Source organism: Hakea prostrata, chromosome 3, assembly GCF_041222555.1.
Source record: "Hakea prostrata isolate BN-2017 chromosome 3, UWA_Hpros_2, whole genome shotgun sequence".
NCBI classification, from domain to species: Eukaryota; Viridiplantae; Streptophyta; class Magnoliopsida; order Proteales; family Proteaceae; genus Hakea; species Hakea prostrata.
In genome coordinates, this window is record NC_142602.1 from 21,623,229 (window position 1) to 21,647,450 (window position 24,222).

Sequence of the window (24,222 nt, forward strand, 5' to 3'; positions counted from 1 at the left end):
TAACACTGTAATTTTATTTTGTCCAAAAATTACCAATCTTATATTAACATATCCCTAGTGTTAAACCTGGAAGAAAAATCATTATTTACACAGATAAAACGAGGTGGGACAAACCACCAAAACCTAGAAAGAGCAAACAGATTTGCTCCACGAGCAATAGTATCTACAGCATAGTTTGAAGACCGGCTAATAAACTTGAATTCAACAAAAGAGAAATTTACAACAAGCTGTTGAATTTATCTAATAATACTCATACTCACTACAGAAATAATAGACTGACAGTCTAAAAATAAAATAACTCTATCAACAATTAGAGTTTAAAGCTAAATAAAGTTCATCCTTAATAGCTTTCAGCCTCCACAGTAGTAGTTGATGAGCTATGCTAAAACAACTAAGGGGCATTTTGATCCCTTCATGTTTGAATTTTGAATATCTTAACGGCGGCTAACGGTGTTAATCTGGTTGAAAACTCAAATGTAATATATTGCACTCAAGATACCCAACATTAGTTTGTGCTCTACTAAAGAGACTCATACATAAAACACTCTTAAAATATATATATTGCTTTAATCGACTAAAACCACAAAAATGAGGATAATTTGACGATTTTAAAATATAGAGAAAAATAAAAGATAAAAATATTATTATTTGAAGGGAGTTCAAAGGTGAAACTTTTGAGAGGAAAGTAAAAGTAAATAAAAAGTAAACATAGGGGATACAATTAACAAAAAATTTCCCTCAAATATTTAGTATTCCAACATCGCTTTTTTTTTCTTCGTCCAATAAGATCGCTTTATCTTATTACAAAAAAAAAAAAAAAAAATTGGCTTTATCTTAGCATACAGCCATGTTTGTTTTGGATCAAATTTAACATGCAAAGTTTTTTTTTTTTGGGTAAACAGATGCGAAGAATCAATCCATATAAGATCGTGGATATGGCTAACATTCATCCCACCAAGATGGCGGATACTACATATATTTTCCACTAAAATGTAACTTGTATTAAATAGGCTACTTTGGTGGAACATGATAATAAATTATGCTAGTATCTTCATTGCAAATATAGTACAGTTTTTAATGGGAATTTTCTTATTGTAATTCTTCCATGATAAAGATACCCAATAATTTATGAACTGAAAGTTTGGATTTTTGCTCAAATTTGCAGTTTGGGGATAAAGGTTATGAATATATCAGTCATATTGGAAAGGCAAATGCTTCACTTAGTTACTTTCAAAAGAGAAATATAGGCCACATGTTTTCAAGTAAATTCCTGGATGCAAAGCAAATCTGTATGTCAATGATCCAGAAATATGGTTCTAAAGGGAGAAATAAAAGGATAGAAGGAACTTGAAAGTAAAACTATTTCTGCTCTCTCGGCCCAATATGGGAAACAAATGCACCGTAGGCTGTAAATGCAGAATGAGAACACCACCAACTGCAAAATATTCAACTGGTGAAACAAAACAACTACCAGATTTTCTGTTCAAAACCAAAAGATCTCAATACATACAAATATTAGTTAGATCTTCTTAAAATTAATATACTGGACTGCTTGTAGCAACTTGAATGTCAGAGTTGATTCTTTTTTCCCAGGAAAAAAGGGCATATTGATAAAGAAACTAACCAGAAACTGCCACAAGAGAAGGCATGCTTTACTTAGCCAACCTGGGCAGCGGTAGCACTAATATGATCTCATTGCTCAGGACAAACTCTGCACCATTAAGAACAATAAATGCTATTGCACTGCTTCCACCACCACAACCCGCCCATCAATGAGTTCTGTCTACCCCAAATGCCACTGTACACTTAGATGATGTCTCACTCTGCAAATGAGTGGAAGTGCAGTTTCATGTAAAAAGGCCTGACTAAAAATAAGCAGGCATTTCAATCCTTAACATCAGTGAGGTTTATGCGTCATAAAATGCATTACATCAATGGAATCTTATCATGACATGCCATCGTGTGATGTAAGCATGTCTGTATCTGTTACTCAGTTGTGGATTTCATAGAGCAGTCCATTGCTGAATCACCTGGAAAAGGTTAAGATCAGTAATGACAGCCAAGAAGATCTATACATGAAGATGCATTTAATTAGATACTACTTCTCAATTAGTCTATGATTTGAGGCAGAATCAACAGAAATCTGGGTTTAATTCTGATTTCAGACATCTACAAGATCTACATTTGTTTAGTGTAACAGATTACTAGAAGCACAATTCTTCATTATCCTATGTTCTGATCGAAAGCATAATTGTTGTTTACAACAAGCAACCCTTAGTACAAGTGTGTCCATATATACAGGCTCTGAAGTTCCTCATGTCCTGGACACCGATAGGCTAATATCCAGCACAGATGCAATATGTGATGAAAAAAACCCAAGCCCAGCCAGACTGATATTCTGTGCTTGGGTATGGATTTTCAGCCCATTGCCAACGCTTGGGTTAAGAGTTCCCTTCCAGAGGTTAGTTCAGAAAAGGATTGGGTTGGAGCCTCAGGGTCAACTCAGCCTGGCCTTGTCCAACCTCAGGTTACACAGGTTTACCGTGCACACTACTAAATGTAATTGCAGAACTAAAGCTGGATCAAAAAATAAACAACAATCACCGAGAAGGCTGGAATTGAAAAATAAATCAGACAATGGCGAGGTAAAAAATTCATCAATGGGAGAAACTCACAACAGTGAACTGAGGAGGCAAAGGCAGAGGGACCACTAGCAAGAGGTGGAAAGAGATGGAAGGCACAGGCAGCTTTGGAAGAAGTGGTGGAGGTGGCAGCAGTGTCATGTGACCGTAGTGGCAGCAATGTCTGGAACTGAGAATGGAACAGAGAGAGCCGAGTTGCTTGGGCACAATAAACCAGATGCCAAAGAGAGCCTGGGACTTCAAGATGAGAACCATTAGATTCCAGATGCTGAAGTGGATCTCCACTATGATACCACGTGGAAAGTGGGAACAATAGCTTGTCTTTATTATCACAGCACCTCTTTATTTATTGAAGCTGAGAGAATGCCTAGAACAAGGTGCGAAATTTCCGAAATTTCGCCAAAAAAAAAAAGTCATACCCGCCTCATGTATTGTAGTCACCGACAACTACAGAACCTCCATGGCTCCATTACCTAAGTTCCCACTTCTTTACCCATTAATTAAATATTTAAAAATCAAATGGTGTCAGTAACAACGTGAATACAACAAAATTGCATTAAATGCGTAGAAGAATTTGAAAAACAAAAAAGTTGAAGAATGAAAGTTACTTTTGGGGGTTGCGTGTGGTGTGAGCAATCACATTTTTTCACGGTGGTTGCAGACTTGCAAGGATGAAGGCTGAAGTCATATGGGTGACGGTGGTTCCGAGTCTGCGTCTTTAGCCTCTTCTGATGAAGCGACGGAATCGGTGAAGCTCAATGGGAAATCAGGATGGAAGAAACAGAGGTGTTTGGAGTGGTGGAGTTTTGCGAAGAAGGGTAAGAGCCGAAGGCCACGAGAGTGGTGGCGTGAGGAGTTCTGCGAAGAACTTGCTAAGAAGAAGAAGAAAAAAGGGCTTAAATCCAGAAGTGGTAGTAGTGTTGGAGAACGTTGGTGGTTGAAAGCTGAGGATTCGGTACCGGAGAGGAAGAAGAACAAAATCCCTGTTTTTAATGGAGATCGCCTGTATTTTGCCGAATTGTCGTCGATTTTCCAGCGATATAGTGAAAGTCCATTTCGGTGGTGGATTTCAGTTCGGCCACCACCAAGACGGGTGAAATTCGCTGAAATTCACCGAACTGTCTCACCCTGGTCTAGAACAGATATACCCCTAGGACCAAAATACCCTTGAGCCCATTTTACAACAAAGACCTCAGATCTGACCTGCTTTTTTAATGCCCTAAGATTTTGATGGAAAATCAGTTAAGAGAAAACCCAGATAAAAGTTCCTTAGGAAGGAAAAGAAAAAGGGAATAGAGTAACTCGTGAAATAGGGGTAGTGTAATTGGTAAAAGTATGTAGGGAGCTACAATATGGAGGATGAACTTCAACAAGGACACCTTGAACAAATGGCTTTGGCAGCTCAGCATAAAGAGCACCAGTTTATTGGTGTGACATTGTATACAAGCATCATAACCACCATCACAAGGGTGACAATTAGCTAGAGTATAAATTTAAGATTCATACGCTCATCTATTCTTTCAAGCCATACTTTGTTAATTTTATCCTTTAGCCTTAAAGCAATTCTGCCAATCATTTCAAATTGGTTTGAAATCAGGCCCCTCAAAAGTTTAAACCTATAAATTGGGAAGGGCTTGACACATGCGATAAACTTCAGAGAAGAGCACTGCAAAACCTTGTATTTCTGCAGGTTTGTCTTCTGTGTGTGTGATGCAGTACAAAGCTAGCATGAAAGGAATTAGGCCCATCCCAATCATTCACCTATTTAGTCCCTATGGTTCATGGTAAAATGATACTCCACCATAAGGCCCATATTCTGCCCAGAATGAGGATTTGCCTGGATAAGAGAACATCTATAAAACAGGGTTGCTAGAATGTTCCTTTGGCTAAAGTATAACCCAAGTTAATATCTGTTTCTTTTTTTCTTTTTGGGTTCTTTTAATCAATTCCTGCAACTACAGGATAGAATGAATATGTTGTTGGGTTATGTTTTTGATGTTAAGTAGTGATACAGAATCTGTTACATAATGATGCTGAGACAACCCTATTGGGGTGAATTGACAGGCTTGAGTATGGAGATGATTTGTTGAGAAAAACGATTGTGGTAGAATGACTTAATCGACTAGTGTGATCTTAAACCCTCTATTTAAAATAAGGTGGAAAGAGGACTATTAAATAAATACCTTTACTTGGGTAACATGAAATAGAAAATTCCTACAGGCCGGCTGGTAAAACTTTGGTCGTGTCTACCTACTTCTTTTAATCTTTTTTTAAAAGAGTGTACGAAATTCTGTTATAAATACTTATTCGTCCCCGTTGCAACCCTGATGTGATTGTCCTCCCACTGGTTCTTCCATATTTTGAGACGGATCCTGCAGAATTCTCTTGAGGGGATACTGTAGGTCGTTTCTTAATCCTTTACTTGTTCACTATGGAATTTTGGACCCATTTTGTGCCATTATTTGGTCTGAAATGGGATCCTGCCTGAGGAATCCAACAAGGATTCAGGAGCATGTCTGTTAGATCAGATTCTAAAGTGGCAATGGATATAATCAACAGAAACACTGGGGGCGATGGAAACTGCAGGCTATAAAAGAGAACTTTCTGTAGTTGGCAGCACTGCTACATGACAAGGAATTTCAGCATGTTTGGAGAAAACTAAACCAGCAGGCAGACTGCATGGCAGGAATACGGACAGGACCAGCTCGGTTGCAGTGGGAACTGAATGAGTTCCTTGGAGAGCTTGAGGAGTTCACTAAGAAAGATGCAAAAGCATTTGTCTATTACAGACAATCACATTGGGCTTGTTTTCCTATTTGGGATAATTGTTAGGAAGGTATGCCTTTTGGTTGGCTTGGGGGGGGGGGTGGTCTAGGCGAATGCCTGAAGTGTAGATTTTTTATACTAATTATTACTTATTGAAAAAGAAAAACCTTCTTGTGAAGGTTAGTGTCCCCTGTAATCAGCAGAAGTATTTGGGGGAGATGGGAATAACATGATATTTGGGGGATCCAAGATCCTACCAGAAGCTTATTAAGATTACCATGTTGAGGATAGCAAGTAGGCCATGACAGTTATGCTTAGTTGCTTACAGTCAAGAAGGCACCTGAACCTTTTGTCTCCTTCCTAGTCATTTGAGATCACACCCAAATATTTGGAATCTCCTGTGCCCTATACCATAATGTGAAACACAGATGGAAGCTGCCATTATGGACTGTCAGACATTGGAGGGATTTTTTATAAATCACTAGGCCTTGTAATGCTGATTTTCTTGAGCCCCATACATGCTCCTGATTCTGTCATGGTAGAGCTAATGGTAAACCATAAAGGTCTTGAGAGAGCTTTGACAAATGGTGTTGGACAATGTAGTAGTGGAAGAGGGGCCTTGGCTATTCACTAGCTCAAGGATCATGTTGGAGGTCCCAGCCACCTTCACTGCATTAAAGAGGTTAAGTAATTGGCAGAACTACATCACTGTGAGCTTTAGGACTGCCAACTCAACTATAGATGAGTTAGCCAAAGTGGGGACCAAGAGGGTGGGCTTTGGTGTAAAGGTAAAGGTTACTCCATTTTGTCCTAGTGATCATGGGTTCAAGTCTTGAAAGAGCCTATGCACTAGCAGGGCAAGATTGTTTACAACATGACCCTTCCCAGACCCTGCAGTTGCAGGAGCTTAGCACACTGAGAATGCCCATTTTCGGCCAGGGTGGGAAGGGGTGGAAAGTCCATAAAAAAACTCTGGTAGGGGATCTTTTGATGCTCTGGACGAGAATTTACTTTTATCTTATGAACCAGCAACTAATAGACCAAAATTTATTTTCTGAATGCCATACTATTGTTATGCAAATACAAGCATACATGCACTGAGCAGAACAATGAGAAAGAAAATATGATAAAGAACAAACTACCATGAAGCATCTAACAAACATCTTCATACCAATAGATTGGCTTGGCCTTTTGACAGCTTCAAAGTTCTTATATGTGTAGCCAACAAAACTCAAATCCTGGGGAGTTAATAGCATCTGCATATGGAAGTATACGAGCATTAAAACCCCCCCAAAAAAAAAATCTCAGGAAATGAATTGAAAAAAGGGGGGAAATAACAGCTAGAAGAAGAAAACATTTTATAACAGGACTTTCTTCAGAAAGAAAAGGAACTGAAAATTTTGGAAAGACAAGTGAAAATGACCTAAAAAGCTTAAAAACTGTTCTTAAACCAGTTCTGTCTCCTCCATGTAGGATTTGATGTGCTTCCTGCCTAAGCATTCTGTCGAACTGATGATCTATGTACATGGCCCCTCTCAATCTTACTCCTTAATTAAGCTGCTAGAGTCCATTTGTCCTTCTCATATTTCCCCATCAAACAAATCTCTTATTATTCCCTGCTAAAGTGTCTAGATTCAATGAATATGTCTGGAACATTGTGCAAATCTTCCATATGTTAGGATAAGAATTGTACATTCCATATTCACAATCCCTTCTTCCATGATGAGCAGAGGCAGCCTCCTATCATTCTCGATACGTAAAATTATTCTCTACATTCTAGTTTTCAATTTCAACTTGATATCAGAGCACCAAAATCCTGAAGAGTTTTTATTTATCTGCTGCCAGTAGGTTCACCATCACAGGTTTTAAGGGATCTAGCCTCTCCAGTCAAGCATGATATACAGAGTATATTCTCTACATTCTAGTTTTCAATTTCAACTTGATATCAGAGCACCAAAACCCTAAAGAGTTTTTATTTATCTGCTGCCCACCATCACAGGTTTTAAGGGATCTAGCCTCTCCAGTCAAGCATGATATACAGAGTATAATTTATGTAATAATCAATAATTAGTTATGTAATTGAAATAGTATTATAATAGTTAATGTAAGGGATAATTACTGTTGCCCCCCTGTAGTTTGATTTTATAACTAATAAAACCCTGTTCTTTACGAAATTACTGTTGCCCCCTTCCTTATAACAGTGTTAAGTAGCCGTTCAGTTTGAATATGTAATGTCTAATTTGCCCTTCATTAAAATTAAGAATCAAAAGACGATGCTACCCATTTATAAAAACAAAATTAAATGTCAATTTTACCCTAAACTTCATTTATTTTGAATTAATGAAATGGAGAAAATCCAAATCCGATTTGGTTTCTCACCTTCATTAAACTTCATTTATTTTGAATTCATTTACTTTGAATTAAGGAAATGGGCAAAATCCAAATCTGATTTGGTTTCCCGCCTTCAATAAGCTTTAGTTATTTTGAATTAAAGAAATGGGCAAAATCCAAATCCGATTTGGTTTCCCACCTTCACTAAACTTCATTTCGTTTGAAAATATTTTAGGTGATATTCAGTTTCCAATTTGAGTTGAATTCGATTTTCCTTCCTCTTCGGTTTCTATTTGAGTTTATTCAATTATTCTTTCTTTATTTGGTGGTTTTTTCTTAGAATAAAACGGATTATAGTTATTTTTTTCTCCATAGTTAATTAAGGGTACTACTGTAACTTGACAAAAGGGTTAATAAGTAAAGATAAGGGTATTTTGGGGTTTTGAGAAAATATAAAGGTGCCACATCATCAGTAAACTAACGGAACTTAACGGTAGGGGGGCAATAGTAATTGTAGACAAAGTTAAAGGTTGGATTAGTAATTTTGAATAGTACAGGGGATACAGTAGTAAAAAATCAAAGTACAGGGGGCCAATAGTAATTATCCCTTAATGTAATAATAACAAATAATGTTACATAAAAAGTATTAATACGTAAATATATGATTAAAGTATATTAACCAACTTATATTATTTGAATATTAATAACTACAACATTTAGTTGGCTATTAAATAAGATTTTGTTTCCGACCCCCCCCCCCCAAAAAAAAAAAAAAAAAGATTTTGCTAAATTTGGTTTACTTTGGGGCATCTTCCTTCTGCTTTGATCCTTTTTTGGACACATTTGAATCCACTAATTATCACTTATCTCTGCAGCCATTAATCTTTTTATACCACCAGAGCTATCCATAGTTGTCATGGAGCCTCAGTGATCCAAGGTGCCATAGTGGGTAAAAATGAACATGGCAGCAGTAAGGCAAGTAAGGCATCCAATGTGCCTGGACACCTAGTCAATGTGATGTAACCCACCCCCCAAAAAAATAAAAATTGAGGGCCAATTACAGGATCAGTTAATTGAAGTCAGCAGTAAATTAACATTTCTTAAACACTCTAGTTATGGTGTAAGGGACATTTTTGAAAAAATCTAGGGTAGTGGAAGGGTGGACAAGGTTCTGCTAGGGTTTATTGAAATATAAATCTGAATTGTGTTATCTTTAAAAAGATTCAAGTCTCAAGGGTTTTGGAAATTGAGAAATTAGGGACTAGTAATTCAAGGGTTCCTAGGGAGTGGCAGGGGGTTTGGGTTAGGGTCAAAGGGAAGGGGATGATGAATCCAAAAGGGAATTGGATTCGGGTGAGGGGTTTGAAAGATACAGGTGATAGGAGATTACGGTTGCTAGGGTTTTGGGGAACAAGATGAAGTGCATAAATTTTAGGGTTTGGGTGGGCAATTGGGGTGAGGGTTCAGGGGCTTGGTAGGGAAGGGGCTAATGAGTCCCAAAGTGGGTGGGATTGAGGGAAGGGGATTGTAAGCTATAGAAAGTATGGACTGGGGAATAGAACAGGGCTGCCGCAAGAAAGAAAAAGAGAGGAAGTGGAGAGGTGCAACAGGGTAGGGGTTGGGGCAGGGAAGAAGGGAGGCCGTAGGGAAGAGGGGAGGGGTTTAGGCTAAGTGCGATGGAAGGAAAGAGAGGGAGATGAATGGGGTTTCTGTACTTACTAGTTGAGAACTCAAAGTAGGCAATCCGCATGAACAAGAACCACACCTAGGCTGCTGCAGGCTTCCTCCGCTGGAAGTTCTCACGACAATAGATGTCTCCCTCAAAAAATATTTTGTTAATCATCAAAATCTGATTTGGTTACATGCTTGAGGCCTTAGATATAGCCTACAATGAATGACTCAAACTTGGGCTTAACTTTGAAAACAAAACAGAAGATTCCTACTCTAATTATGATTCCTATTAATAACTCAACTTAGAAAGGAAAACAAACTACCAAACAGAATACAACTGCAAATTAAAAGAACTTCCACTCAAAGATGGAATCCTATTTAAGAAAAGATTCCAACTTGACCTCTCCTAAGTCCTAGCTAGACCAGGACTATTTCGTAACTTAACAAGGACAAATTCAAATAACAAAATAAAATTGGGTCCGGAGTCCCAATAAGACTCTGATTCTAATACGACCAAATCGAGCTGGACTAGGGTACCCAAAATGACCAAATACCCCTGTTATGGTTCAGTTCTCCTTCCTGGGCTGTGTAGGGTGCTGGGGTTGCATCCCTAAGCCCTATTTCAGCTCTGGCACTTCACTCCATGGCATCTAAACAACTATGATGCCAACTATGCTGCCACCACCGGTACCGCTTATGCCCTGCCAGTATCACCACAAATGAAGCACCTCTTTTTGATCAGCAACAAAAAGAGTTGAGTCCCCCCCCCCCCCCCTTAAAAAGGTAAAAAATCACATATAAAAGTAGCCTTGCAAGGTCGCAACATTTCAGACAACACTCTTCTTTGCTCCAAAACTGTTCGAGGTCTCGACCGCAAGGACAACTCTCCTGCTTCCCCCCTTAAAATTGATATCCACAAAGCTTTTGATTCCCTTCATTCGACTTCATTTCCACCACCCTCTTTTCATGAATTTTCCTCCTCACTTCATTCATTGGAATCACACTTGCAACTCCTCCCATCCTTCTTGGTTCTAATCAACGGTTCTCTAGAATGCATCTTCTGCTCCTCCGCCAAAATCCACTAGGATTGCCCTCTCTCCCCCTTCCTCTTTGCTCTAGCCCTAGAGATCCTCTACCGAAGCATCCAATCCAGAACCAATCAGCATGTTATCTCCCCCATTCACAAACGCAAGTCCACTAACATTGTTCGTTTCTCCCATGAGAGGGTGGGTGGGCGCCCGCCCAATCCTACTGCTGTCGAAGATTTCAACTCCTGTCTCGATGACTCTTGTATCACTGATCTAAGATGGTCAGGTCACTCTCTCTCCTGGCATAACCGTCGTATTGGTGAGGACAGGATTGCATCGAAGCTTGATCGTTTTCTTGTTAATCACCATTGGCTATCCTATTTCCCGAATTCCCATGCTTCTTTCTCCCCTCCTTGCCTGTCGGATCACTCCCCTTGTCTAGTCCATATCTTCCCTCTCTCCTCCTTCGGCCCTAAGCCTTTCAAGTTCTTTGATATGTGGACCTCCAACTCTTCTTTCTTGCCCACTGTTAAGGATGCTTGGGAGAAACCTGTTCACTGTCATTCCCTTCCCCTTATCAGTTTTGCCCGCCGGCTTAGGAACACAAAGGAAGCTCTCCGTAGTTGGAATCATTCCACCTTTGGAAATATCTCCTCCAGGGTCTCTGACTGCCGCTCAAATCTCTTGCGAACTCAAACTTTTCTCCAAAACGACCCTCTCAACCCCATGCTCGCGGAAAATGAGAGGAATCTCTCTTCTGAGCTTTCTTCCCTAATCTCTTTAGAAGAGAGTTTCCTTCGCCAAAAAGCCAGAATCAAATGGCTCCAACTTGGGGACTCCAATTCCGCTTTCTTTCACCGCTCCCTTAAAGAGCGTTCAAATTTTAACTCCTTTCCTGCTCTCCTATCTATCAACGGAGTGTGGATCTTCGACCCTCCGGGGATCAAAGCCGAGGTTGTCTCCTATTTCTCAAATCTTCTCTCTCCCCCTCGTTCTTCTCTCCCGCCGCGTCCCCCTCTCCCCCCGGGCCTGATTAATAAATTTTTCAGCCCTCAGTCTTGCCCCTCTCTCTTTTCTATCCCTTCCCATGATGAGATCATTCATGCCATTCGATCTCAAAAATCCAATCGTGCTCCCGGCCCTGACGGATTCAGTATGGGTTTTTATTCAAATGCCTGGAGCATTATTGAGGATGATCTCATCAAAGCAGTCCGCAGTTTCTTCCTTAATCCCTCTCAGCTCTCTTCCATCAACCAAACTTTCCTTTGCCTCATACCCAAAAAGGCTGGGGCCTCTTCTCTTACTGATTTTCGCCCTATCTCACTTTGTAATCTCCTTTACAAGTTCAACTCCAAAATCCTTGCGATCCGGCTAAAAACGGTTATGCCTAACTTGGTTAGTGCAAACCAATCTGCTTTCATTTCGGGCCGTAGTATTGCGGATAATATTCTCCTTTGTGCAGAGATTGTCAGGGGGTTCGACAGAGTGTCCCACTCCCTTGCTGCTCTCCTCAAAGTGGATCTCCACAAAGCTTTCGACTCTATCCACTGGGATTTTATTAGTGATGTTCTCCTTGCCATGAGATTCCCTCCCTCCTTCATCCATTGGATCGAAATTTGTATCTCCTCCCCTTACTTTTCAGTCATTACTAATGGTTCGCCGGCGGGCTTCTTTCCCTCTAGTGTTGGCATTCGGCAAGGTTGCCCTCTCTCTCCCTTCCTTTTTTCCCTGGCTTTGGAGGTCCTATCCCGTCTCCTTCAAGCCAAGACTGATCAACTCCTAATCTCCCCCATTCCTAAGTGTAAAGCCATCAATCTCACCCATCTCGCCTTTGCTGATGATCTTATGATTTTCTCTAGAGCAGACCTCAACTCCATCTCCTCCATCACTTCTACCCTTTCTTTCTTTGAGTCTATCTCTGGCCTTAGGGTCAATCTAGACAAATCTACTCTTTTCCTCTCTGGAGTTTCTGAGCCTCTTCGCTCCAATCTCCTAAATCTTTCGGGGTTCAAGCCTGGATCCTTCCCTGTGACCTATCTCGGGCTCCCTCTCATTCCGGGTAGGCTCTCTCGCCATCATTGTTCCCCTATGTTAGATCACATCCGTAAGTGTCTCCAGCTTTGGAAAAGCCGTTTCCTCTCCTTCGCAGCTAGGGTAGAACTCATTCGATCGGTACTCCAATCTTCATACCTGTATTGGTGTGGCATCTTCCCGATACCTAAAGCAATCTCGTCTACCATGGAATCTCTCTTCTGTGTTTTCCTCTGGAAAGGTCAGGATTCTTCTCGATTCCTGCGCCCCATAAGTTGGTCCAATGTTTGTCGGCCCAAATCTGAGGGGGGTCTTGGAATTCGTCGAATCCAAGAAGTTAATTCCGCTGCTTTACTCAAGCTCATCTGGAAAATTGTCACCAAAAATGACTCTATCTGGGTCAAATGGGTCCACTCTTACCTTCTCAAATCTAACTCCTTTTGGACTGTCTCCATCCCTCCTAATCCCTCTTGGACTTGGAGGAAGCTTCTCCTTCTTCGGCCCCGCGCTCTAACTGTTATTACCACCCACATCTCTTCTGGTTCCTCTACTTCTTTCTGGCAGGATCCGTGGCATCCGATGGGCATTCTCCTCTCGCTCTTTCCTCCCCGCACTGTATATGAGTCTCGAATCCCCAAATCTACCCTTCTCGCGGAATTCATCTCTAATGGCACTTGGGTCCCTTCCCCGCATCATAGCCTCACACTTGTCTGGAATTCTCTCCCCCCTATTTACCCTCATCTTCATGATACTATAATTTGGACCCCCTCCATCACCAAAACATTCACCATGTCCTCTGCTTGGAACCTAGTTCGCTCCCCCACCCTTCCCCTCCATGGCCCGCCCTGGTTTGGTTTAAAGACCATATTCCCCGTCACTCTCTCACCCTTTGGAGAGCCCTAAACCTAGCCCTGCCAACCCAATCTTTCCTTATTTCACGGCACATCCTTGTCAACCCAAAATGTATCCTTTGCTGGAATGGTACTGAGGACATCGAGCATCTATTTTTTACTTGCCCTTTATCTAGTGCCCTTTGGAGGAAAGCCCTTAGTTACATTTGGCCCCGCTCCCGTCGCTCCTTTGGGTTTGCCCGTGACTGGTCTTGGATTTTGAGCAAGTTCCCTGGCTCCTCTATCTGTGATCGGATTGGTAAGCTGGTGTTTGGTGCTACTGTTCATCATCTCTGGTGGGAACGTAATCTCAGGCGCTGGAATTCCAAATCCCGCTCCATTGATGCTATATGGAATGCTATATATTTCGATGTTTCTTCTAGGATCTCCTCTCTCTCCCTCCCCTCGGTAGTTGACTCCCCAAGGAACAGGCTCATTGTTGTTACCTGGGGTCTTAACTCCCAATTCTCCCCCTCTTCTTGATGTGAGCTCCTGGCTCCCTTGTATTTGTTTCTTGTTCCTTGGTTCCTTTAATAGATTAATTATTCATCCAAAAAAAAAAAAAAAAAAAAAAAAAAAAAACTCACAGTCCTCACCCACCTAGCATTCACTGACAATCTCATGATCTTCAGTAAACCGGATGACACCTCCATCTCTTCCATTGTGACTTCCATCCAACTCTTTAAATCCCTTGTAAGCCTCAAAGTCAGCCTCCTCAAATCCAAACTCTTCCTCTCTGGATGAAATAACCAGGGTTGGGCCCCCCTATAACTGGGCCTAAAAACCAGACCAAAAGGCCAAATCCAGAGCTGGCTGAATACCCCTGGTGTATTTGGGTCATTTCCACTTTCCAGCACGTTTAGGGATCAAGTGGGGTCTGGTTGGAATCCTCCTGATCCAAGGGTCATGGATCTATCTTTGTGTTTCTCAAGTTATTAAAAGAGTCCATGCCTAAGTAGGAATCCCATTAGAGTCCAATTTTCAAGTAGGAATCCTACTAGTAATTAGGTAATTTGTTTCCAAATTGTATTTTTTTTGGAACCATTACTTAAAGAGTCCTTTTCGAGCTTTTATTTAGAGGATGGAGTTTAGGCAATCCTATCCTAAATAGGATCCCTTAGTTGAGTCTTATTAGGAATTAGTGAGTTGAGTCCAACTAGGTTTTATTTCAAGTTGTAAGGCTATAAACAGCCCCTCTTATTATGAATGAATGCGGTTCTGAGTTTATAAAAAAATCAGAGGCTTGGTCGTGGGAAAGAAATCCTGCGGCCTGGCCTAAAGAGTATTTATGAGTTTTGAAATTTACAAGGTTAGTATTCAAGCTTCTCTCTCCCTCTCTTACACTTGCGGCAGCTCTGAAATTTAAGGATGTTCTGCACGAGACCTTCTACCATCAAGTATACAATCCCAGCCACTTCCAAACCCTAATCCCCTGCGCAAGACACCCCACCTCTCTCTTTCCCTTACGGCAGCAGCAGACCACCTCTCCCCCTACTCTCCCACCCACAGGCTTTCCCCAACCCATTCCTTCCCCTTTCCCACTTTCTTTCTCCTTTCTTGAACTTGCAACAGCATAGGAAACCTAGAAGCCCATCGCAGACCTTTCTTGATTTGCAGATTTTCTGCAATTCAATTTTTTTTCAGCCGCAGGTCGGGAAAAACAGAAGAAAAGAGAAAGAAAGAAAAGAAAAGGGAAAAAGAGGAAGAAATAAAGAAAAAAGAAAGAGAAAAGATTCATTCCCATCCCTTCCCAAACCTAGCCGCAAGACCCCTATCCCCTTTCTTTGCCTAGAAAACCATTTAGCACTATCTCCAGCTACACACCAAAACCCCCTCTCATTCCTACCTCATCCTAGGGTGACATTGGGTATCCTAGACCCTAATTTATCTCAATCCACCAGGCCATCTTAATTTTGTTAAAACCCTAAAACCATCCCTGACCTTCCAAAACCAAGCTACACAACCCCATTGCCCTCCAAGGTTTTGCTAACCTAAACCTAGCCAAAATTCCTTTCCAAGACCAACCCATAGGAAAGCCCATCATTTCCCAAACATCCCCTGGCCCAAAAGTTTTTCCTTTCTTCACTAAAAACAAACCCACCAACAAAACCCTAACTCTTTGATAGACTATTTATCAGCTGGTTCTAGTTAACAGAAGATCCAGAAGACTAACCCAGACCCTAGGTTACATCAATGGAGTTCTAATCCCCTCTCTAACTCCTCCATTTAACTAGTTTCTCCCTCAGCTCCCTCCCAGCAAAATATCTTGACCTCTCTCTCATCCTTGGTTGTCTCCACAACCACCATTGCACCCCTATGTTGGACCTCATTAGGAAGTGCCTCCAGTGCTAGAATGGAAAAATCCTTTCCTATGCTGGCAAGTTCTTGTGGTCAGATTGGTCCTCTAACCTTGTTACGTCTACTGGTGCGGAGTCTCCACCATTCCCAAAACCACCGCCAAAGCAATTGAAGCCCTCTCTATAGCTTCCTCTGTTAAGGCTAGGAATCCACTACATTATTCTACCCAATCTCTTTACTGACATATGCAAGCCCAAAATCGAAGGTGGTCTCAACATTTGTTGAACTCAAGATCATAACATTGCGGGCTTTCTCAAACTCATTTGGAAAATTTTCTTCAAAGAGAACACGATATGGGTCAATTGGGTCCCTACTTACCACCTCAAGAAAGTCTCAATTTGGATTGTTCCATTTGAAACTTTTGCATCTTCGTCCAGTGGCCATCACAACAACTTCCTATTCTATTGTTGATGCCTTGATGGCACCAACATCTCCTTTTCGCCTGCTCCTTAGCACCCCTTAGGCATTCTCTTCCATCTTGATGGGCCTTGTGGAGTTTATTCCTTTGGAGTCCTTAGAGACACCCCTCTATCCCTCTTCAGCTCAAATGGGACTTAGTCCACCCCCCCCCCCCCTCCCTCCCTTGGTGTTGGGTCCCTTCTAGCCTCTCCTTTGTCCCATCCCCTCCCCCTCCCTCTTAAGACAAACCCCTTCAACTCCCCTCCAAAAAGATTCTTCTCTACCTCCTTAGCCTAGCACCACATTAGAACCCTTCTCTTAAAGTCATCTAGAACAACCTTATCTGGTTCAAAGGCCACATTCCTAGGCAAGCCCTCACTATCCAGAGAAGTCTCTTCCTTGGCCTTCCCACCAATCCCTCCTCATCCAGTGCCACATACAGTCAGCTCCTCTTGTGCCCTATGCTCTTTCCTGAAGAAGACACCCTCCACCTTTTCTTTGATTACCCTTTCTCCAAACACCTACCCCTTTTCTTCAATTTGGCCCCTACCCAGATCCCCTTCCTCTATTCTCTAAGTGTGGATCGCTCTCCTCCACCTTCAGTGGATCTTTGGTTGTTCATACAGTCAAGCTTGTCTTCACCGCAAGCATCTCCCACATTTGGATGGAGCTCGACCTCCATAGATGGAATTAAAATCCAAAACCCCAATCGGATTTGGAAGGCAATTTTAAAGGAATTGCTCTAGTCTCTCCTAGTTATCCTCTAATCCCTTTCTTGACACCCCAAGGAACAAGCATATTTTGATGTAGCCGGGCTCTTGTCGGCTCCCCCACCCCCCTTCTCTTCCTCCTTTCTCTTGTTCCCTTTTGGGTTTTGCTTATGTATTATTTATTCACCCAAAATAGAAAAAAAAGTTACCCTTGCAATGTAGTTTCTCTTGACTACAATAATGCAGAAGATATAGTAGCTCAAAGAGTTGGGCTCCAAATGACAGCCACTAATCATGAACCAGATCTTGTAACCCAGCATCCACAAGCTCCTCTGAAGCAAGTGTATCGAATCCATCAAAAAGGCCCCAAAATCAGCACGTTTGACTTAAATATGCCAAGCTGTTTAAATTTCAGTTACCATTGAAACAAAGCTATCTCAGCAACTCTGATTGAAATTTGCCAACTTCTTGTTCATTTGAAACAAAACAATATTTCAAAGAACGCGAAAAAAAATCCATTTGAAGTCATTGTATATAAAAATATGAGAAAATTACATCCAAGCCCCCCTGATGTTGCGAATTGTTGTGAAACACAATGTTTGGCTGAATGGCTTATTGATCAATGATCTCAAGCCCTCTATTTATAATTAAGTGGAAAGTACACTATTACAAGGAATACAAACTCTAATTTAACTCCTATACAAACTCTAATTGAATTCCTAATAGAATCCAACACTCCCCCTCAAGTTAAGGCATAGATATTAGTCATGCCCAACTTGCCTACAATAGGAAGGAAATCTCTTTCTTTCAAACCCTTAATGAAAACATCTGCTACTTGGTCTCCAAATCTTACAAAAGGCATGCAGATAAGCCCTTGTTCCAACTTTCCTTTGACAAAAAACCTGTCAATTTCAATGTGCTTAATTCGATCATGTTGCACCGGATTATTAGCAATACTAATAGCAGCCTTGTTATCACAATATAACATCATAGGGTTTGGAACTTGGACTCCAATATCTTGCAGCAAGCCTTTCAACCATAGTAGCTCACAAACTCCACGAACCATAGCTCTATATTCAACTTCGGTACTAGATAAAGCTACCACATTCTGTTTCTTACTTCTCCAAGTAACTAGATTACCTCCAACAAAGGTATAGTAACCAGAAATTGACTTCTTGTCTGGAGATCTAGCCCAGTCTGCATCGGTGTATGTTTCTACTTTTAGATTATCAGTGGGTGATAAAAGTATTCATTTTTCAGAAGTTCCCTTCAAAAATAGTAGTATTCTGATAACAACCTTCATATGAGCTAAATATGGATCATGCATGAATTGGCTCACTATCCCTACAGCATAAGCGATGTCTGGCCTGGTGTGGGACAAGTAAATAAGCTTCCCTACCAGCCTTTGGTATCTTCCTTTGTCCACTAGTTCTCCCTCATTTTCTTTAAGTTTTAACTCTAGCTTCAATAGGGGTATCAATTGCTTTACACCCCCACATTCCCACTTCTGATAACAAATCTAGGACATACTTTCTTTAGGATAGGAATATACCTTTCTTTGATCGAGCCACCTCAATCCCTAAGAAATACTGTAACTTCCCTAGATCTTTAATTTCAAACTCTCTTCCAAGAAAGTCCTTCAACTTTTGAATTTCTTCACCATCATTCCCTATGATGCAATATCGTCTACATAGACAATGAGAAGTGTGATGTTAGTACCTGACTTCTTGACAAATAGTGTATGATCAGCATACTTTGCTTGTACCCAATAGAAGTCATTGCCTTCAAGAGGCGTCCAACCCAACATCTAGGAGACTGTTTTAACCCATAAATTGACCTCTTCAACCAACAAACTTTTCCAGCAGTATTGTCATCTGAGAAACCATGTGGGATTTCCATATAGACTTCCTCTGCTAACTCCCCATATAAGAAGGCATTCTTTATGTCTAGTTGTTGCAAGTTCCAGTCTTTGTTCACAGCTACAGACAACAGAACTCTGACAGTGTTTAGTTTCGCAACAGGAGCAAAGGTCTCATGATCCTGATAATCAATCCCATAGGTCTGGGTAAACCCCTTTGCAACTAGTCTAGCTTTCAACTTGTTGACTGATCCATCCATATTTTGTTTAACCACAAATACCCATTTGCAGCCCACTGGTTTTTTTCCTGGAGGAAGTGTAACTAGCTCCAAGTGTCATTTTTCTTTATTGCCTACATTTTCTTTACCATGGCTGCCTTCCATCTTTTATCAGCATATGCTTCCTGCCAACTTTTAGGAACAGCTACAGATGACAGAGATGATATAAAAGCACGGTAAGAGTCAGACAAAGAGTTATAAGAAACATATTTAGCTATGGGATGTTGAGTACAAGATCTGACCCCTTTTCTAATAGCAATAAGGAGATCAGAAGAAGATACCTTAAGGGGAACAGTAGAATCTGATTCCGGAGCGCGGAGACTAAAGTGGTAACGTATCACCTTTCTCCACCTGCTTTAGCCGGTTGTATTTCTTCCTCTGATAAGTCTGTACCTCCTTATTCTGGTCAATCTGGTTTTGAAGGACAGGATACCTGAGAACAGTGTGTCTCACAGGAGTGGTCTCCCCCTGGCTAGGTTCTTCACATGGTTCATAAATCGAAGGGCTCGATTAGAGTTCTCAGGTACACTGGCCGAAGTCTCCCCTTAGTTAAGAAACTCTTTTGGGACTCTTAAGTTGTGTTTGTGTGTGATAGGATGTTGGATTCTATTAGGAGTCTAATAAGAGTTTGTATAGGAGTTAAATTAGAGTTTGCATTCATGTAAACTTCTATTCCTTGTAATAGTCTACTTTCCACTTTATTATAAATAAAGGGCTTGAGATCATTGATCTAATAAGCCATTCTGCCAAACATTGTATTTCAACATGGCATCAGAGCCTAAATTCGATTTGGGAAGCGACCTACCTTCTTCTTCTTTTGATTTTTTTCAAACCCATCGCCAATCTTCGTCTAGGCAGTTTTCCACCATCTTGGTCGCCAACCGAAACAAAAAAAAAGAAAAAAGAAAGAAGAAGACGATTCCGTCCGCTCGATTCAATGAATAAGAACAGAAAACAGAGGAAAGAAGAAGAGAAGAAGAGAAGAAGAAATCAGCAACTTCCGCTGCTTTTGCAACAACTTCAGCTTTAGCTCCTGCAATTTTTTATATCTGATTCTTCATCAAGCCTGCGACGAAGCTTGGTTAGTCATCCGAAACCTTCGATTGGGGTTCTCGCTATTAAGGTTCTTCGACGGGGCGTTCTCCTTAAGCTCGGAAAGACCATAACGGATCTGTTATGGTTTGAATTTGATTTTTGAATTCAAGGTTTTGAATTTAAGTTTTGAATTCAAGTTTTGAGGGTTATTTTGGTAAATTTGCTTTAGGGGAATTCAAGTTTTTGAATTCAATTTTTGAATTTAAGTTTTGAATTCAAGTTTTGAGTTATTTTGGTAAATTTGCTTTACAGGACTTATATGTAAATTTGTATAAGTTCGAGATTTATTTGCAAATTCCGTTTTTCAAGGACATATTTGTCATAAAAAAAAAAAAAAAAAAAGAAGAAAGGAAAAAAAAAAGAGGTAGATCGTTGGCTATTGCATCGCGACATTTTGTTACTTGAAAGGGTGAAGACCCGAAGAACGAGATAATTTTGTCAACATGACAACTATGATGATACACACGCCCCACCGGATCCGAATATTTTTCCACTTTCATTCTCTTCGGTAAGATTTGACGGCACAAATTACTGATCGGTCTCGACGCTACCGACTATTGCCGGAAGAGGACTAGTTGGATACATTACGGGCACTACTATCAAACCCACTACCGCAGTGTTTTACAGATAAATGGATATCAAACGACTCTCTTATTATGTCATTCCTTTTGAATTCCATGCATCCAAATATGCCGGGTTACCTATTACGACACCGCAGCCCAAACCGGAAGGCTACCATCGAAACATATGGACAAGTTGGGGAATGATGCACGGTTTATGAGTTACGAAAGAAGCTTCAGAGACTACCCAAAAGGAACTAACCGGGCCCACTATTATGCCGAGTTGCGATCTCTTTGGCAAGAGTTGGATCATTATAGGGCTTATCACCCCACTAATCCAGATGATGTGGCGACATATAAGAAGTACATTGATGAGATTGAGTATATGACTTCGGCAGGGTTTGAACGTAGAGTACGATCAGATCGAGTGAAGTCTTAAGTCGTTCTCCTTTCCTACACGAACAGCCTAATGCTCTTGTTCGTGTGAGGAAAGTCGCGATTAGTCATGCTCATACTCCTATTATGGAGAAACAGCTACACCGCGCACTAAATCTGATCCGGCTAAGGAGATTGTCAAGTGTGAGCACGCACAAACCATATCATACCAAGGAAAATTGTTGGAAACCGCATGGGAAGCCCGCTGATTTTGAGCAAAACGAGCACAAAGACAGGGAAAACAAAAGGCTAATCTTTCGAGACAGCTCCACCACACCCTCGCAGACGTGGTTCGCAGAGGAGTTCGCCACTCCGACGAATGCGCTTCCTCGCCGGACAGCCTCGACCACGCTCTCTACTACCCCAAACAACCCACCAGCTACTCAGGATCGGGAAGGAGATTGGTCGGGTAAATGGATTTTATTTGCTCGAGCCGATTGAAGGATCTACCGCTTTGACTACATCTTCTAACCGATCCATTCGGAATATCGACCTTCATTAGTGGCACCGAGGCTCGCCATCCCCCTTTCAAATTTTGTCATTTTCTCAGATTTGTTTTCCCGATACTTTATCTTACCATTACAATTTCTTCCTTTCCAAGTTTCCCATTGGAATTTCCTGTTATTATCTTCCCACGGTAACGCACACGTGAGGGGAGATTGAAGATGTCTACAATTCAAAGCCTTTCATGTAGACTTCTTATGCGAATTTGATCTTTGTTACCTTTGAAAGTTTGTCCTTACCTTCGCAATCTTCTACTCCTTTGAAAGTTTGTCCCTTACCTTCGCAATCTTCCACTTTGGAGATCTAACATTGCTATAGATCTATCTTTTGATCGTGCAGAACTCGATCTCTCGTTAACCCCGGAGATTTGCCCCTTAACTTGACATCTTCCTTGAGAGATCTAACCTGCAAAAGACTTGTCGCTTGACCTTTGCAGAACTCGATCTCTATTACCTTTGGAGATTGTCACTTACCTTGACAAATTTCCCTACCTTTGGAGATTGCCCCTTGGCAAACTTTCCTTTAAAGATCTAACATTGCTACAAATCAAAACTTTCACTTTGGCTGTTTTACCCTAGCTATTGTTACCCCAAAAATATATTCCCCTCGATTTGTGCAGAAATTTAGTCTCTCAACATTTGAAGATTCTATTTTTTACTTGGGCGTTCTTCCTTGGAGACATAAAGTTGCAGAAAGATGAGGACAAATCAAATGGAAGTCTATAAGGCAGACGTAATCTATAAGTTTGAAGATCAAATTGCGAAGTTTACCCGGACAGATGTTTATACTTTTGGTCAAGTTGGACATGTGTGATATCCATGCCTCAACCGAGGGGGAGTGTTGGATTCTATTAGGAGTCTAATAAGAGTTTGTATAGGAGTTAAATTAGAGTTTGCATTCATGTAAACTCTATTCCGTAATAGTCTACTTTCCACTTATTATAAATAAAGGGCTTGAGATCATTGATCTAATAAGCCATTCTGCCAAACATTGTATTTCAACATAGGAAGATCTAGAGAGGGAAAAAAAAACCCCCCCCAAAACCCCCCCGGGGGGGGGAAGAAAAGGGAAAAAAACAAAAAAAAAAAAAAACAAAAAAAAAAAAGGATGGTGAAGGAGGAGGAAAAGAGGATTTGACCCCGAGAGAGAATACCCCAAAAATATGCGGCGTAGGCCTCGGGGAGCCAGCTTACTTTGGTTGGCTGTGATTTTGGCATAACACACGCATCCAAAAACTTTTGGGGGAATAACAAAAGAAGAGGCTCCGTGAAGAATCTCATCAAGACATTTAAAACCAAGTATCCTATTGGGCATCCTATTCATAAGGTAAGAAGCAGTGAGTATAGCATCACTCCAGTATTGGTCAGGTACATTCCTAGCAATCATAATGGAATGGGCTATCTTTAAGAGATGCTGATTCTTCCTTTCGGCAACACCATTTTGGGCAGTCGTATCAACACAAATGGTCTGATGTATTATGCCAGAGTTAGAGAGATATCTTTGAAATTCACCATCAGGATACTCTTTGCCATTGTCATTTCGAATGATCTTCATAGTGGCATTGAACTGAGTTTTAATCATATTGTGAAAATCACGAAAACATCGGAAAACCTCATTTTTTTGTTTTAAAAGATAAATCCATGTAGAACAAGAGTGACAATCAATAAAAGTAACAAAGTACCTATGGCCAGGAATAGACACATGTCGACAGGGACCCCACACATCAATATGAATTAACATAAAGGAATAGGTTTTCTATTATGAAGAGAAGGTAAATAAGTAAAGAGTGCGAAAAAGTGGCTACAAAAAAATTATCTCATTACGAAGAAACCAAATAAGGAAATATTTTCTTAAGAGTTCCTAGAGGGGGGTGACCTAGCCTACGGTGCCACTGATGAAGGTCTGATATTATCGAATGGATCGGAATAGAAGATGTGGTCAAAGCAGACGTAGATTCTCTAATCAGCTAGAGCAAATAAAGTCCATTTTCTAGTTTTCCACGTCCAATCTCCTTCCCCGTGACCAGATCCTAGAAGACATAGTAAGATGGGAAAAAAGTCACTTTACAATTCAAGTCATGTGTATGACTACTGATAGAAAGCAAGTTAATAGGAAAGAGGGAACATGTAAAACTTTAGACAAAGAAAGTGATGGAGAATGCTGAATGGTCCCTTTTCCAGCAATGGAAGAATAGGAGCCATCAGCAATTTGAACTTTATCCTTTCCAGAAGTTGGAGAATATTGTAAAAAAGAGGATAAACCTGTCATATGATCTGTGGCTCTTGTATCAATGATCTAAGGAGTAGAAACTGAAGAAGCTTGAAAGCCTGTAAAGTTTTACCTGAAGTAGCAAGGTAGGAGTTGGTATGGGTAGTAGAGGAAGCAGTGGTTGAGGTTGTATCAGCAGTAGAAGACTGCAGAATATGTTGCAGAGTAGCAAACTCCTCCTGGGAAGAACCAACGTCTGTAGAGGGTGTGGTGGAAACTGTCTCAGAAAGATTAGCCTTTGGTTTTCCCTTTCTTTGTGCTCGTTTTTGTTCAAAATCAGCAGGCTTCCCATGTAGTTTCCAACAATTTGCCTTGGTATGATATGGTTTGTGACAATGCTCACACTTGACAATCTCCTTAGCCGGATCAGATTTAGTGCGAACAGATTGTAAGGTGAT

General features: G+C 40.9%; 1 pseudogene across 1 annotated transcript in view; it reads right to left on the reverse strand.

Annotated features, from left to right (window-relative positions):
* Positions 1 to 856: 856 nt before the first annotated feature.
* LOC149021564 (uncharacterized) overlaps positions 857 to 24,222 on the reverse strand; it is a 57,797-nt pseudogene continuing 34,431 nt past the window's right edge. The window contains exons 11-12 of the transcript XR_016172346.1: positions 6,580 to 6,664; positions 857 to 2,030 (exon numbers count right to left, since the gene is read on the reverse strand). The product of XR_016172346.1 is annotated as an uncharacterized LOC149021564 (transcript). The remainder of the gene's footprint in view (positions 2,031 to 6,579; positions 6,665 to 24,222) is intronic.